Source organism: Lonchura striata, chromosome 9, assembly GCF_046129695.1.
Source record: "Lonchura striata isolate bLonStr1 chromosome 9, bLonStr1.mat, whole genome shotgun sequence".
Lineage (NCBI taxonomy): Eukaryota > Metazoa > Chordata > Aves > Passeriformes > Estrildidae > Lonchura > Lonchura striata.
The window spans coordinates 20,118,724-20,134,643 of NC_134611.1; the positions used below are offsets into that span (position 1 = coordinate 20,118,724).

The following is a 15,920-nucleotide window of genomic DNA, read 5'->3' on the forward strand; positions in this document are numbered from 1 at the left end:
TCCAAAATAAGTCCTGCTGTGATACTGCAGTATTTCTTTTGCAATACTATCAACTCATCTCTCAAATTTTCTAATGGACATAGCTGAACTTCTGAAAAGACTACAGAACCTGGATGTCTTCAGTTTTACTGAATGTAAGTACATTGTCCTAAATATTACCTTCATTTAGAACTTTGTATGATGTTACAAAACACAATATTCCAACTTTTAATTGCCTATATAGAAATGTTAATAAATATCTGTAAAGATATAAAGATAAAGAAACACAACTGTTTCTTTTTTCTTGACATAACTCCTTACTAGACAAGGCATCATCTCTGCTCACCTCTGGCAACACTTCACTGGACTAAAAAATGGAAGGCAAATTCCAAAGTTGTTTTTAGTGTCTAAAAGACATTTCTAAAAATGAATTATCACAATACCTGTATGGTATTTTTAGAAATACTGTGACGTTTCAGTTATATAGGAACCTGGACGGCTTCTCCCAAACATAATTTCTATTTTTTGCTCTCTCCTTTGTGCAAAAATACATTATACCTTTTAGTGCTCATTACTGCTGGTAAAACATTGAAAAGCAATACCACTGTGGTAGAGAGATACCTGGAGAACAATTTTTTTCAGGACAAGCTGTTCTTCCTCTCCAAATCGCACATATGCCAGGGAAGAAACAATCTCTCTCATCCAGCAGCTCTTTCAGCCACATGTACAGCAGTGAGAATCACACTGAACATCCTCAGCAAGTCTCACCACCTCCAAAGTCTGGGAACAAGGGACGGGCATTTAGGGGGACATGGATGGAACTCTAGTGATGTACTCACCTTACTCCAGAACACTAACAAAAGGAAAGGTCTCTAAGAATCCATGCTAAAGCAGCTCACCAACAAGTCTACTACTTTTTATCACCTGAGTCACTACTGTCCAACAGTCGAGGCTTTACAAGAACACAGAAAAAGACAATCACTACCCTAAACCACTTCTGTAAGGAAAAAAGTTAAATAAAACAACTGTTCAACAGTTTCCCCAAAACAAAGATCTGGAAAGACCATGGACAGTATTGGTTATGGAACAACACAAGCAACCTTTCCACCTCAGTTTCTGCAGCATTTCAGCTCAGCTTGCATTCCAGACATTCAAGTTCTACTCCCTCCCATTTTGTAATTGCTCCAAACCCTTCAAGTTTTTTCACTTCAGCTTATCTAAGTTAATTCACCATCACATGTCTCCCCAACTTATCTTCCCCCTTCTACCCCAGCAAAAAACCTGTCAAAATATAGTATTTTTTTGTTAATAACTACCTGTTTAGGGAGTTCTAACTGCTATTTTGTTCCCAGCTTTCTACAAGTTGAGAAATTGTTTTAAAAGTAATTTCAGAATATTCACCACAACACATACACATTGCAGTTATTTTCATTACATGCCAGAGATTCTCAGTTTCAAAGTTTTGCCCAAGAACACAAAAGATCAGGTGATTTCAATATGTTATTAAGTATGTTATGAAAAAGGAAGCAAAAGAGGGCAGTGAACTCACTTCAGTGTGGGAGAGAACTGCAAGAAGCCAGCTGCAGAACTGCTTAAGCACAAACTATTGCTCAAGAAACTCCATTAACAACCCTTGACTTCAGTGTCCATATGAAATTCAGTTAAAGGCATTGCCATTATTGTTTAATATCCTGTTTATTCCGCTGATACTCCTATTTCAATCTTTTCTGTATTAAATAACCTCACAAAGATGCTCCAAGTGGTCAGTGACTTCTTTTCCTATCAGCCACGTCACCTGTTGAGAGTTCAACTACCTTTCTGCATTAAGAACTTGCATACTTTCCTAGGCATATTCCTCCTAGTGCTACTAAGCATAAATCAGACACTGGACATCATGGAACTTCAAAAAAAGTCCGAGTAGTATACCCTTGGTTGTTTTGTTTTTTGGGTTTGTTTTTTTTTTTTTTTTCCCACCCCCCCCCCACAGGGATTTGTTTTAATTTAAAAAAAAAAAATCATGCAGACTGAACAAAAGAAAAAAATGTATAAAAAGACATGTCAAATCTCTTTGGTGGCATTATGGGTGTTCTCCTCTATAAAATTCCTCTTCCTTGGATAGGTCTTTTTAGTAAAAATGAAATCTGTTGGAATGAATACTAGACATCAGAAGAAACTATTCAAAGAAGATATTCTGAAGATTATTAATTTCAAGTCTCACTGTAATTATTGTATAACTCTGCGCCATATCCCTCTGCAGTTACATTATACAGGTTTGCAACATCAGCTCTAAGTCAGTGTAACAGGATTATCACACTGCACTGCTCTTTGAAGCACCCTGCTCAAACTCCTCTCCAATAAGAAAATTGCTGCAGTTTCTCTGCTCCTAAGTGACCCACTAAAAGCTTCCCCAGATTTATCCTGCATTGTCTAATCAGCCCATTTATTCTGTCCTTGAATCACCAACATTGCACAAGTCAGGTAGGAAAGAATTCTACACAGAAGAATCACATTAAGTTACCAAAACTCTGAAGCACTTTGCCCTCCATTGTGAAGAATCTTCTCTTTAAAATTTGTTTTACAACTTGCATCAAAAATTATGTTGCAACTTGTATTAAAAACCCTGGCAATTAATTAATGTGTTAATTCATTACTCTATACAACATGAAATGACTTCTCACTCTAAAATCTGGTGCACATTCATTCTTCATATATGTTTGAAAGTTCCATGACACAATCTTCATAATTAAATTATGAGCTGGAAAGAGAGGCAAGAATCAGAATATCACCACAAATGAGGTTTTGATTAAAGGGCTAGAGCTGTACAGCACTGATGGAAACCTATTTTGATATATCATACTTGTTTCCCATGACCACTTGATTTGTCAGTTTACAGACCACACTACCACGACAGAGGTATTGCCAATAGGCTGAAGGTTACACACAAGCTATAAGAAGAAGAAAAACTTTCTAGATTTCACACACGTTCCATTTGCCAAGATGATGCCCATCACTGCAAGCTCATAACACAGACTTTGTCAGAGAAACTACCAGATCCCGAAGCTGTTGGGAGCCCGAACACACGACTTTGGTACCCGAACGGGTGACTTTTCCCTCGCTGTTGTGAACCACCTTTGCGCCGGGAGCTCTGCCACCGCTCCCGGAGGGCACACCGGCCAGCGCCGCGGCACTCGCCAGCCCTTTGTACCGACACCAGGCGTTTCGGAGCCTGCCTGCCTCACGCCAGGAAGGAAGGCAGCGAAGGGGAGGGTGAGGAGCGCAGGCTCCCCCTGTCCCAGGACGGCAGCACAGCCTTTCCCGGGCCGGCCGCCAGCACAGGGGGGCAGCGCGGGCGGGACCCGCACCAGGAGACGCGCGGCGGAGCACGGGCGGCCTGGCGGGACCCGCCGGGGCGGGCGGCGACAGGCCCCGGGCTCCTGCAGGCCCCCCACGGTGATCCCGGCCACCCGCCCGCGCCGGCATCGTCCCGCCCGGCCAACCGGCCCGCGGGCATTACCTGGATCCCGCTGCCGCCCGCCCGGCCCCGGGCCCCGAGCGGCGGCCCCGGGCTGCCCGGCTCCTCCGCGCCTGGCAATGGCGGCGGCCCCGCTCCCCCTCCCGCTCCGCGCTCACTGGCTGCGCCGCTTCATGTGACCGAACAAAACCCTCCTCGACACAGCCCTTTGTGTCCCGCCCGGCCGGGGCACCGGGAACGCCGCTCGTCGGCTCGGGGAGGTGGCCAGAGGCGCTTGTGGGGACGGAGAGACGCGACAAGGCGGAGTGAGGAAGGAAGGGCCCGGGAGGGCAGCGCCTATCGCGGCCGCTCGGCCTCCGCCAAGCCGCCGCCCCGGCCCGCCCCGGCCACTTACCGCGGCGCGGGTGGCTGCGGCCGAGCCGCGGAGCCGCACCAGGTCGGAGGCGGCCGCCATGTTCCCGATGCGGCAGGATGGGGCAGAGCCGCCCGCTCCGCCAGCCGCCGCTAGGGCGGGCGCCCGGCCGGCCCCGGCCCGATTGGGCGGGCTCCGCTCGGCACCGGCCCGCGCCCCCCGGCCCGCGGGGCCCTGCGCCTCCCGCTCTCCCCCCTCACCCTGCGGCCGGGCGGGGGCGGCGGGGGTGCGATACAAAAAACTAAATCGTAACGGGAAACTCACGGGCTCGCCGGACTGTGCGTCACGCCGGGGTTACGTCCTGCGCGCGCCGCCGTGACGTCATCGCGCAAGTCTACCGACCGCCCCGCCGCTCCGCGCGCAGCTGCACGCACACGCACACACGCGCGCACGCGCTCCGCGGCTGGCGAAGGGCGCACGCGCACGGCCTCCCCTCCATTCTCCCGCACGGAGCGCGCGCCCCTCCCGCTCCCGCGCGCTCGGAGGGAGTGTCCCCCTCCCCGGGCTCGGAGGGAGAGTCCCCGCCGGCGGCTCCCCAACGCGGCGGGCGCTCAGCGCTGGCTGTGGGCACGGCCGCCGCCCGGCCTGCGGGCTGCGCTTCCCACAGGCCCTGAGGGCGGCTGAGGTGCGGCAGATCTGCGCCGGGCGCTCCCGAGGCGGCGGAGCGCAGAGGCCGCCTCAGGCTCGGTCTCAGGTTCAGGCTTTCGGGCTCAGGATCGGGCTCTCGGGCTCAGGATCGGGCTCTCGGGCTCAGGATCGGGCTCTCGGGCTCAGGATCGGGCTCTCGGGCTCAGGATCGCGCTCTCGGGCTCAGGTTCAGGCTCTCAGGATCGGGCTCTCGGGCTCAGGATCGGGCTCTCGGGCTCAGGATCGGGCTCTCGGGCTCAGGATCGCGCTCTCGGGCTCAGGTTCAGGCTTTCGGGCTCAGGATCGGGCTCTCGGGCTCAGGATCGGGCTCTCGGGCTCAGGATCGGGCTCTCAGGCTCAGGATCGGGCTCTCAGGATCAGGATCAGGCTCTCGGGCTCAGGATCGGGCTCTCGGGCTCAGGATCAGGCTCTCAGGATCAGGCTCTCGGGCTCAGGATCAGGCTCTCAGGATCAGGCTCTCGGGCTCAGGTTCAGGCTCTCGGGCTCAGGATCAGGCTCTCAGGATCAGGCTCTCGGGCTCAGGTTCAGGCTCTCGGGCTCAGGATCAGGCTCTCGGGCTCAGGATCAGGCTCTCAGGATCAGGATCAGGCTCTCAGGATCAGGCTCTCGCTCAGGCTGCTGCGGACGGGGCGCGGGGAACCTGAGCGCAGCGGGCACTGCCTGGGGCGCGGACACCACGAGGTGACACAAACACGTTCGGTGCCATCCTCTCCTCAGACTAATGCTGCTGAAGTGAACCCCGGCTCACAGAGGGAATTCTCCCGGAGTCGGGGGGGAATGCCAAGTGTGTAGAGACTGCTTAAATTAGTTATTTTTTTCCCCTCAGACTTGCTTGACCCAGGGAATTTCACACTCGAGTGAGAAGCTGATAAAGGCAATGTTAGAGGTGTGAGCGGTGGTCAGAGTGCTCAGGGACACAATAGATGTCAGGAGAGAGGAAGAGGTAAAACACGGCACAAGTAATTCAAAAGGGGTGAGAGGTGGAGCCAAGCACTGTCAATCATTCCAGCCTCTATTCCCAGAAAAGTACAAAAGCAAATAATCATACATCTTTAAGTACATGATAGCTAATGAAGTGATAAGTTACAGCCAGCATAGATTTGTCAAATCACATCGAGCCAAACTCATCCCAAGCTGTGACAATAACAGGCCTTGGATGTGAGTAGTGCTCGGTCAGTTATGGCTTCACTTAAGTCAGGTTTTGGACACCATCTCAGAGAAGTCTTAATTGAGCAAGCAAAAGACATAATGAAATTACTGCACTGGTGCAAAAGTACATCAGCAACATTTCACTGTGACAAGTAGCAGGACAGCATATATGGTTCCCTGGAGGCGGGTATGCCATGACTGTGGTCCCAAGTCTCATTACATATGTGACAGAATACAGTTTACATGGATTGGACTGACCAACAATGCCAAACTGGCAGAGCTGGAAACAAGTTACAGCACAAGAAAAGAATTCAAAACCTTCCTGAAAAAATAATTGCAGAAATATGGTGCAATTGAATAAATACAAGTGCCAACTTCAACATTTAAGCAGGAAAATAACAATTGCACAATTGCAAGACTGGGAACAGATGAATAAACACCAGGTTTACAGAAAAGGGGTGGGGAATCAGAGTAAATCACAAACTGAACATGCATCAACAATGTCACACCGTTGTGAAAAAAGCTGCAGTACAGAGAAATGCATAAACAGAACTGTCATATCTAGGACATAGGAAGAATCCCTCATCTTTAATACTGGTGAAGCCTCATCTGTGTGTTCAGATTTGGCCTCTGCATTTGAAGAAAAATTTCTTTCAAAAACTTCCAGTAGAAGACAGTACAAGGAAGGGGGGGGTGGGGGAAGTCACCATTTTAAAAGATGTGACCCTAATTGAAAATAGGAATGTGTGAGATTTTTTAGTATAGAGAATAAAAGACCACAGGAAGAAAAATCCATTGTTCACTGAGTCCACTGCAGACAAGGCTAAACATAACAGCTTTAAATTGTACTGAGAAATTTTAGTTAGACATTAGGAACAGTTCTAATGCGATACAGATAAATAAAACTGGCATATATTCTCAACAGGATCCTGAAAATGGTATTAATATGGTTTTTAATATTAAGTTAAATATCTGTAAGGAAGTATAGAAGCATTTTACTGCTGTGAAGTAATGGAGGCACACTACCTAATAATTGTTTTCAGCATAATTTTCTGTAACTGCAGTTGCCATCCAGATATCTAGATATCTGTTCTGATGCTATTTTTTTCTGACAAAAGTGAATCCCAGGGGCATTTAAACATTTAATATGTTGTCATGATCTTATGCACAGGTGTAGATATCCCCTTTGGGAGTCTTTGTCATGTTACAATCAGTATAGCTGTGTAGCAACATATGTCACATGCTCAGCTAATTTATAAACTTTATATATCACTATAAATTCCACATTTAAAAATAATGTGTGTGTTAGTGCACATTTAACCATCATCTATCACAGCTTTTGCTTTTCTTTGCTTTTTCTCCATGGTACCAGAGGCTAATTTTCCCCAAAATCCATTAAATTCAGGGGTTTCTCTGGAGCATGCCAGTCAGGAGAAGGCAGTGTGAGTGGTTTATGTTGTGGGACTGAGACCCACCAAACTCAACTCATTAGAGATGACTAAAAGGCCATTAAATAGGCCAATTTTCAATCTCCACTGAGTTAGACTGAATTCAAACTGATAGCCCACAGGCAAAAGGCTATGAATTTCATTAACAGTACCCCAAAGCATTCAGTCCCCTAATGAGTGCTAATATTATTCTTCTGAGAATTAAGCTTATTTTCTGAAAATATACATTTATAAAATCGAGTTCTAATTATTTTGGAGCTTGTAAGGACAGTTTTTCCACTGCTCTTAAGCAAAAGAAACATTATCATCTTGTACAATCCACAGATTCCTTCTAAGATTCTTGTATCATATGTGCTCCATGCTAACCAAAATACAAACAATAAAAGTTGAAAAAGCAAATATTAATACTACTATGCTTCTGTCTGAAACTCATCTATTTTATTGCACGCAATAATTTTTAGGTCATCACACTTAATTTAAATATATTTTTTTCCCATAGAAGGTAAGATTTAAGGAACAGCAATTATTGCCTCAATTCTGCAATTAATAACTGAAGGAAGTCATCAAATTCCATAAAAATATTAACTTACAGAAAATGCAGTATCTTATTACATTTTACATCTATTTGTGAACAAATAAAATGCTTAGCTTAAGAAAACCTGAACTTCAGTTCTAATGCTGCCAAATCCCACGATTTATTAATAGTTTAAAGATATCTAGCAATTTTTTAATCTCTCAACCTAATTCTTTTACTAAGAGGCCAAATTCCATTAGCACTAGCGAATTTTAAAAAATGCTTATGATTCACATAATCAGTGGATCAAAAAAATCCACATTTGGTGTGAATGAATAAAGAACATAAATGCAATATTTCATTCAAATGGCACTGTGGTAAAAGATTATGTCCAGTGGTGTCAGAAGTCTTTATTTATTTTTAATTCCACTTCTCTTGCCATTTATAGTATGTGAAAAGCAGTAGATTATCTTAAAAGCTGCATGATGGATTAAGAAGATTTGAGAAATAGACACAAAATGACACAAAATTGGGATTGCATGTCTGCACAAAATAGAAACTTTAGGACCAGTGAAGCATTCTAATGTCAGTAAAAGAACATGTATGGCCAGTAAAGAGCCACACAATAGGATCCTTGAAAATCAAGCCAGATACTGCACAGCTGGCTTTCTGTTTGCAGGAATGCTGGCTGTGTCCTGTATTATTTCTCCATCAATGCAGACAAGGCCTAACAATGGTTAAAACAGCATTTGAAAATCTCTTGAGAGACTGATGCTCCTAGTTCCTCCTGATCTTCAACATGGCTATAAAAAGCTTAAACCAAGGCAGGTTCTTTCAAGTTAGCAGCAAAGTATGATTAACTGGAACCAATTTAGAAACTGTTTCTTCATATAAACATTTTTGTAGCTGAAGCTGCAGAGGGAGAGTTGGAAAATGTTTAAGCTGAAGCATTTTGAATGAAAAAAGACTGCAAATGCCTCCTTGTAACACATAGCAAAATCCCAAATGCCTGGAGGGAAAAACTTTTTAATGATAATTTCTTACATTTATATAGCACCTTTAATTCCCTAGGACCCCAAGCACTTCATTAACTCTATGCAAAAAGCTTCACCATGGAAATATAGCCACTATATGCATCATTCCTTGAAAATTTCATATTCAGTTGACATATATTCTGGTTATCCTGTGTACAGCAAACAAAACAACAGCAGATAAAATATTAAGCTATATAATTTTGAGTTATAGAACATTTTAAGGCTGTACGGTTTACAAAATGCTATCATGTAATGGATAAATCACATTTAGCCCATTAATTTTCCTTCTCCATTTACTATTTCAATCTCATCTTTAGCCCTTGGTAGAAAATTTTGTCTTCCATAATATTTTCAAAATTAAAATTATTCTTGATGTCTGAATTTCAGACAAAAATGGTCTCTATAGGAAAAGTAACATTTTTATGAAATACACTACTACAGTCAGAAAAAGTAGTTTTTGAGTACCTGAGATATAGTGATGGGATTTTTTTTTAAGGTGAGACGGTTGTACTAATAAAATCCCTTATCTTTATGTATAAAGTTTGTCTTGTCTTTGCCTTTAGACCTTTGTAACTACAAAAACAAGCACACAGAAACAAGATATGAAAGATGTCTGTGTTTCATTGCTCAACTCGCCACAGAGTTTTTCTTTACACTCTTCAGAGATGCTTTTGTTTTTCTTGCCTTTCTTAAAATGAAATGATGCTGATTTCACTAATATCCACGAATTTAGGAACTCAATGTACTGGTTGCTTCAACAAACAGTAATCAATATTATTTCAATTTAAATATTAGAAGAACTAATAAAATAATTATTTGGAGCAGTTTGATTTATTTCAACATTGTGAAAAGAGAAAGGGGGAAGGTGACTTTTCCTAATATTTTTTTTGCTGCTTGAGCTGTTGATTCATGTCTTGCTGGCTTGTTTCACAGGCCCTTTTGAGATACAGTTGTCAATGTTAATGAAAGAGGATAGTCTAGTTTATTTTTCAGACAGAACAAAAAATGTATTTTATTTATAAATTTCATCTCTGCCATAATTAAAAATATTCTAGTGATTTTTGTCAATATGAATTAAACTTTTAAAATTACCAGTAAAATAACAAGAGAGCGGAAAGAGCATACAGGTAAAATTAAAACCATTAACCCTATGTCTCTCTTAACAATGATCCCAAGATAAGGTTAGTGCTGAAATAAAGCATTTTGCAACAGAAGGGTGTTTAGACAGTGTGCCTAGGGAAACATTACTGCTTGGCACTGTGGATTGCCTTCAGAACTGTCCTACTGTTGTGTATGTTTGGAATCTCGAGAAGATTGCTCAGATTACATAATAAAGACAACTGCCACTGTTTTCTCACTGCTCAGCTTCTGTCCACAGGCAATGGTACGAAAATTTCCGTGTCTGTTCTCAGACCTGCTCCCCTTGGCTAGGCCTGTGCCTGCAATTACAAACCAGCTTTTGTCGGGACAGCAGCTCCTTCCCAGCTTCCCACAGTCATCTCCTGTTCTCAGTCTCACCACCATGCAGTGTTCCTGTCATCTGCCACTGATCACAGGGGAGCAGCTGCTGGGGCAGCACTGCCTGCCTGGCACACCAGGCTCCATTCTTAGCTGTTCCACAGGTAAACATTATCAATTACAAATCCTGGATTAATTATCAATAGTCATTAATTAACCTTAGCCCTTATGCTCATTTATTTCATCAGGGGGTATTCTAATTCATCCTCCATTAAAAAGACAATAGCTAAGCCTACATCTGTGTTCCTTTCAGGAGGATCTGCCATCTCTCTTCTCATATCTGAGTTACTGAGCTCAAGTCTCACAGAATTCAAAGAAAGTAATTCACAAGAAAGCAGATTAGTGTAGGAAAATACCACCATACGTTATAACACTGACCTTCTTAAAAACTATGCATTGCCTTGGAGAGTTGCCATTTGCATCACACACAGGAAGCATTAATATATGAAAATATGCTATGAGCAATGAAACCATAACAGGTTGCTTCCTGAATCTGTTAATTATAATTTAGTGTGAGAGGAAGAAAGCAGTGAAAGCAGTGGCAATAAACTGGCCTTCAATAGATGATGGAAAAGGACTATATCTTATAGGTATAAATTATCATAGCTCTGCTTAACTGATGATTCAGTTCATATTAGTGCCAAAAGGATACACAGGGAGAAGAGAGAAATAATAATTTTAAGATCCTTGTTTCAAGTGTCACACTGGTAGCCTTAACGTCCCCCTGCAGAGGTCACAGCACTAATTAATCCAGCCCCTACATCTACGGGCCACATGCCAGACCTTTGCCACAACTGTGCTACACTGGCAGAGTGCTAGTGACCAGAGGGAAACTGCACTAGGACTAAAGTGTCACCTTCTGTCTCCTTCAAGGTGTGTCACCTCACTTCCCAAATCCACCTCTGTGACTAGCATCAGGGTCACACCAGCGGCTGCAGCACATATTAGAGACCAGAGCAATGTCAATGTGGAGAATTAGTGACAAGAATCCTTTCAGGCACACTCCATCTCTAAAGCTGTGATTTTTCTATGTCCAGTGAGGGACACAGGTGGCACAACATAGGGAAGCCACCTCCCTCAGACAAAGGGAGGTGACTATTTCAACACCCTCCCCAAAAAGAAAAGGCTTTGCTCTCCAACCCCCACCACTTCCGTACTTCAAAGTCAGCTGGCCAGATGGAACCCAGGACAAAGATCCAAGTGAAGACATCTTCACCAAAACCCTTTGCCTTAAGAAGTAAGTTCCATATGTTTTAGCAGCACTTGAAAAATGAACAGTGTCTCTCGGTCATCAAAATCATTGCCAGGCAGGATTTCAAACTGCCTTCTTTTCCCTGCAATTTCCTACTCCTCTTCCTGGTAGGATATTGCTACATCAGCAATTTTGATTTCTTTCACCACTCCATGGACATACACACCTTCCTGTCCTTATGCCAGACACAATTACAAAAAGCTTTATTATTGTAAAGTGCCAGAGATTTGTGCATGGAAAGACACAGCAATCGCTTTTAAAGAAGTAAAGAAAGCAAAAAAATAATTTTACTACTATTAATGTGGAAGTACTGTGGATCTTATTTTGTGTTTAGGTAGGATCACAACAGTAGAAAGTCTGTTTGATATGCCATACTTTCTGTTTGTTTCTTAATTGTAAGGAGTTTCGTTTTGATCAAGACAATTAATTATGAATATACCTGAGTTTTCTAACATGAGGGATAAAACTTTAAAAAAACTACAAAAGCTTTTTTAGACTATACTGTAGTGTACAGATAAATATATATCTTCAGGGCATAAAATCCAATTTGTAATTGAATCCTGAAGAGGGAAAAAAAAAACTACATAAAATTGTGATAGTTCTATACAGTCTCAGAGTTAATATGCAATTTTGAAAAATTACTTATTGAATTTTATGGCTGTACAGAATCAGTATATGGCATGGGTTTTTAACAAAAAAGATGAGACCAAGGTACAGCCTAGGGTCATTTTAATGTCAGCATTGTTACCCAGTGACTTTTTCCTTTCCAACCTCCCTGCCAATCCCTTTGTATGCCAAAGGAAGAGGAACATCTCTTAGCTCCTCACTTTGACCCACATCCATTACCACTCATCTGCTAAAAAAGTACCTTCAGTGAAATGATCAAAAGCTATATTAAAACTTTTGCTTCTCTCTTGTCCATCCAGTATTTCCATATCACATCCCACTTAAACTCTCAGGTGAATTATTTTGAACAGCAGTTCATGTGCCATTATCTCATCCAGGAAACACACTCAGGTTTGGGATTTGCAGGCAGATCTTGTACTATACTACTGGTATCATACTGGTTTTAATAATTACTGGTTTTATAATATACTGGTTTTAGTGTGAAGCTCATATGAACATGAAGTGTCTCATTATAAGCTCATTGAAATTACTGCAAAGACTTTAATAAACTTTCAACCAGGCTCTGGTTGAAATTCTAGCACTAATTTTCCTACTAACAAAAATCAAAGTATTTAAAATAACTGTAAAATAGTTATTTCAGTATCTTGGAATGCATGCTGAGTAGTAGTTTCTCAGACAAAGGAATGAGTGAGGAAACTTAAAAGAACAGTCATGTTCAGTTTTAGAATTTGTCCCAGTTTCACAGGCCTTGGCTCTGGGTTCCAATAAAGTGTGTGGAAAGGGACTTGGATAAAGCTTTGGAAGTGTATTTTTAAGCAGATTGTGCAGATAATTCATAGAGTAAAAATGGGGTATCTGTAAAAGCAGAAATCGTCAGCAGAGTAGTGCAATTTTGGGAATTTCAGCAGAAGAAGCTGTATCTGAACACTCAGGAAACATCCGGATGTGTGTCCCTCTAATTCCATTCCAAGTATATTAGAATTTCTTCTTAAGACATTATGTGTGAATTGTCATTCAAATATACCTCTAGCTTTTACTTACTACATTTATATTGTACTCTAAAACAGCATAGAAGTTTTTACTTAATCTGCACAAAAGAGAATCCTGATTTTTAATTTTAACAGAAGGCAGATAATGGCAGTTTAATATTTCATGTACATGTCTTAATCAGCAAGTCATTTAACCCAATCCATGTAGGAGAGTACTTTTAAAAAGATCCCATTTACAAATAAGCAATAACCATGTTTTGTCACATTTCTTCAATTATGCTTTCCAAAAGAGGAGGGTGTCATCTCATTTGATAGTTTTAGGAAGCAGAGCTCTCCACAGTGACTGTTAAAATGGCACATTGCTGGGGAAAACAGTGCTTATTAGGATTAATTTAAGACAATGGGAACTCACTAAGCCTGAATTGTATATGATCACTTCCACCATTAATGCAGTTTATCTCATCCTTTAAAAAGAAATAATTTTATATTGAGAATTCCTTTTTTTCCCTGACAGAGCTGACAGATTTAAATCTCAGGCCCAAGGGAGGAGAGAGTGGCTCGAGGCACACAGCCCTCCTGTGCTGCAGCAGGACAGTGCAGAGGGCAGTTCAGGCCAGCAAGGGCTACAAGGAACAGTGACAGCCCATCCTTTCAGGAGTTTGAAGTAGTAGGTTGTGGAAAATTAATGATGCCTCACTGTCAAAGCTTGTGTTGATCAAACAGCTCTGCAGAGAGGCTGAAAACGCCCTGTGAGAACACATCCTGCTTGTGCTGCACAGGACCCAGAAACAGGAGATCATAGAGCTTCATAGCAGTGCAGGGAGCTGATACCTGGTGTTAACAAGATGGAAACAAAGGTGAGCATTCAGGACACAGAGCCACCATTCTAACCCCAGGAGTATGTGAACTCAGGCTCCTTTGTACTTCTTGGGCCACAAAGGGTCACTGTGAAGTACAGCCTGGGGCAGCAGCAATTTGGGGAGCTCCTAAATGCAGAGAGGTTGGGAATCAAGGTAGGGCAACCACAACATGTGCCCAGGGGCTGGCTCGTAGGCACCTCTATCCCATAGCAGCAGGATACCACTTGAAACCTTTCCAGTACTCACATACCACGTACAACCCACAACCTACACACCCCACCTTTATGTTAAAAACCTCATCCATGACCAGCCTTCTGATCCTGCTGCAGTAGCCAGTTGCTGCCCTCCCTGGGATGGTGAGCACCTCTGTGGTCCCTCAGTCCATGCCTGAAGTGCTCTGTCCTTTTGCTTTGCAATCAATTTAGAGCAGGGGTCACTCTTCCTTCCAAGAAGGAAGATAGCTGATCCTCCTCTGGGTTGACAGATGCAGAAAAGGCTTGGCTTGTAGGTGTGGCCTCCCAAAAGTACAAGACTGTGAGAAGCCCAAAGTGTTTGCAGATGGCAGCCCAGGGCCAGGTGGAGGGGTGATGAAAAACACACCACTGTCAAGCAGAGGGCCCATGGCCAGCTGGTGCTGAACAAGTGTGGGTAGGTGTGGCACAGACACAGGTGCAGAGCTGCAGTGTAAAAACTAAGCCACATGGCTCTGTTGGACAGGTATGGGGTGCTTCAGGGAAAGTCACTTAGTGGAGATAATCCAGATTCTATGCACGTTGGGGGGAAACTGAGAAGGTTTCTGAGTAATTTTCCTGTAGCATCCCAGCTGCAGCACTCCCAGGGAGTCCCAGAGGGCACATGATGCTCAGGCAACACAGTCTTAATGGTAACAGGAGCACTTTTACTGGACAGAAGGACAAAACTATTTGGCCTGCTTACATCTGGCAGTTCTTTTGTTCTGAGAAGATGAGGATATTTTACTTGCAAGGAGGGGAGGCTGACTGAACAGGTCCCATTTATCAGCAGAAGCAGGAAAATTAAATGGCTTGGGGAATACCCCACTGGAAATGTCATGTGTGTGATTATCTGTGCACCTAAAAGGAAAAATAACCTAATATAAAATGTAGTGTGTATCAACTACATTTTAAACTTAATTTAAAATGCCTCCTAGCTATGGGATCCCAAAAAACCCCCACGAACTCAAGCCCTGAGTTTCATTTAATTTAGAAATTAAATTTTTGACTTTTTTTTCTTACACTGGGCTGGGTTTGAAAAGAGACTAGAAAATGGAGCTACCATAAAAGAACTTGTAGAAGACCCTAAAATTTTTATTTTATATTTTACTTCAATGGAACTTTAAGTGTAAGAAGACTGACCTGGTCCAGATTTGATAATTCTTTCCAAAGCCTGGGAGACTTGCAGGAGTGCCTGTGCTTTACATTCTGCTTCATGGGAATATTATTTTGATTTTTATTTTACTAGTATTTAAAAGCACTCACTAGAAGTTCCTGCAGCTGTTTGGCCGCATAATAACAGACAGCCTCTAATTCCTCATGCATGGCACTCAGCATGGTATAATCAGAAAAAAGGCCCCAAACCTGTTCCTGCATTCTAATAAGTGTTTCTGTCACTTTGTAGGAGATCAGAATCCTGTCCAAATTCTGCAAAATCTAACAGAACAACAGTTGCCAAATGACAAAACCTATCAGAAGACACAGAGTAAAAAGGCACATCTTTGTTTCTGATCCTCACAGCACCAGTACTGGCAAGAGAAGCATCAAGGTTTCCAAAATAAAGTCAGTTAACCACCTTAACTGCTATTAAATATAAACAAAGGCATAAAAGTAGGGTCCTTGGAAGCCAGTATATGAATGTTTGAAACAGTAACTATGTATACAATTACTGCTTTGTTAACATTATGTACTCGAGCTGAGCATCCACTGCCTGTGCTGGGAACACAGGCACAGACCTTTGGAACCTGCAGCAGGAATCCCAAGAGCAAAATATCCGTGCAGCCACAC

At 43.0% G+C, this 15,920-nt stretch overlaps 1 protein-coding gene across 9 annotated transcripts in view; it reads right to left on the bottom strand.

Annotated features, from left to right (window-relative positions):
• The window catches only part of ZNF644 (zinc finger protein 644), a 77,282-nt gene that overhangs the window by 44,256 nt on the left and 17,106 nt on the right, over window positions 1-15,920 (bottom strand). For 5 of the 9 annotated variants that reach the window (XM_077785440.1, XM_021526396.2, XM_031505533.2 and 2 more), the window contains exon 1: window positions 4,128-4,244. The exons of 2 other annotated variants lie outside the window; for them this stretch is intronic. The gene's annotated coding sequence lies outside the window, so the exon portion shown is untranslated. Of the gene's footprint in view, window positions 1-3,493; window positions 3,591-3,845; window positions 3,976-4,127; window positions 4,245-15,920 lie in introns of those variants that run through there. 2 more of the 9 variants (XM_031505535.2, XM_077785439.1) reach the window with 2 other exon arrangements.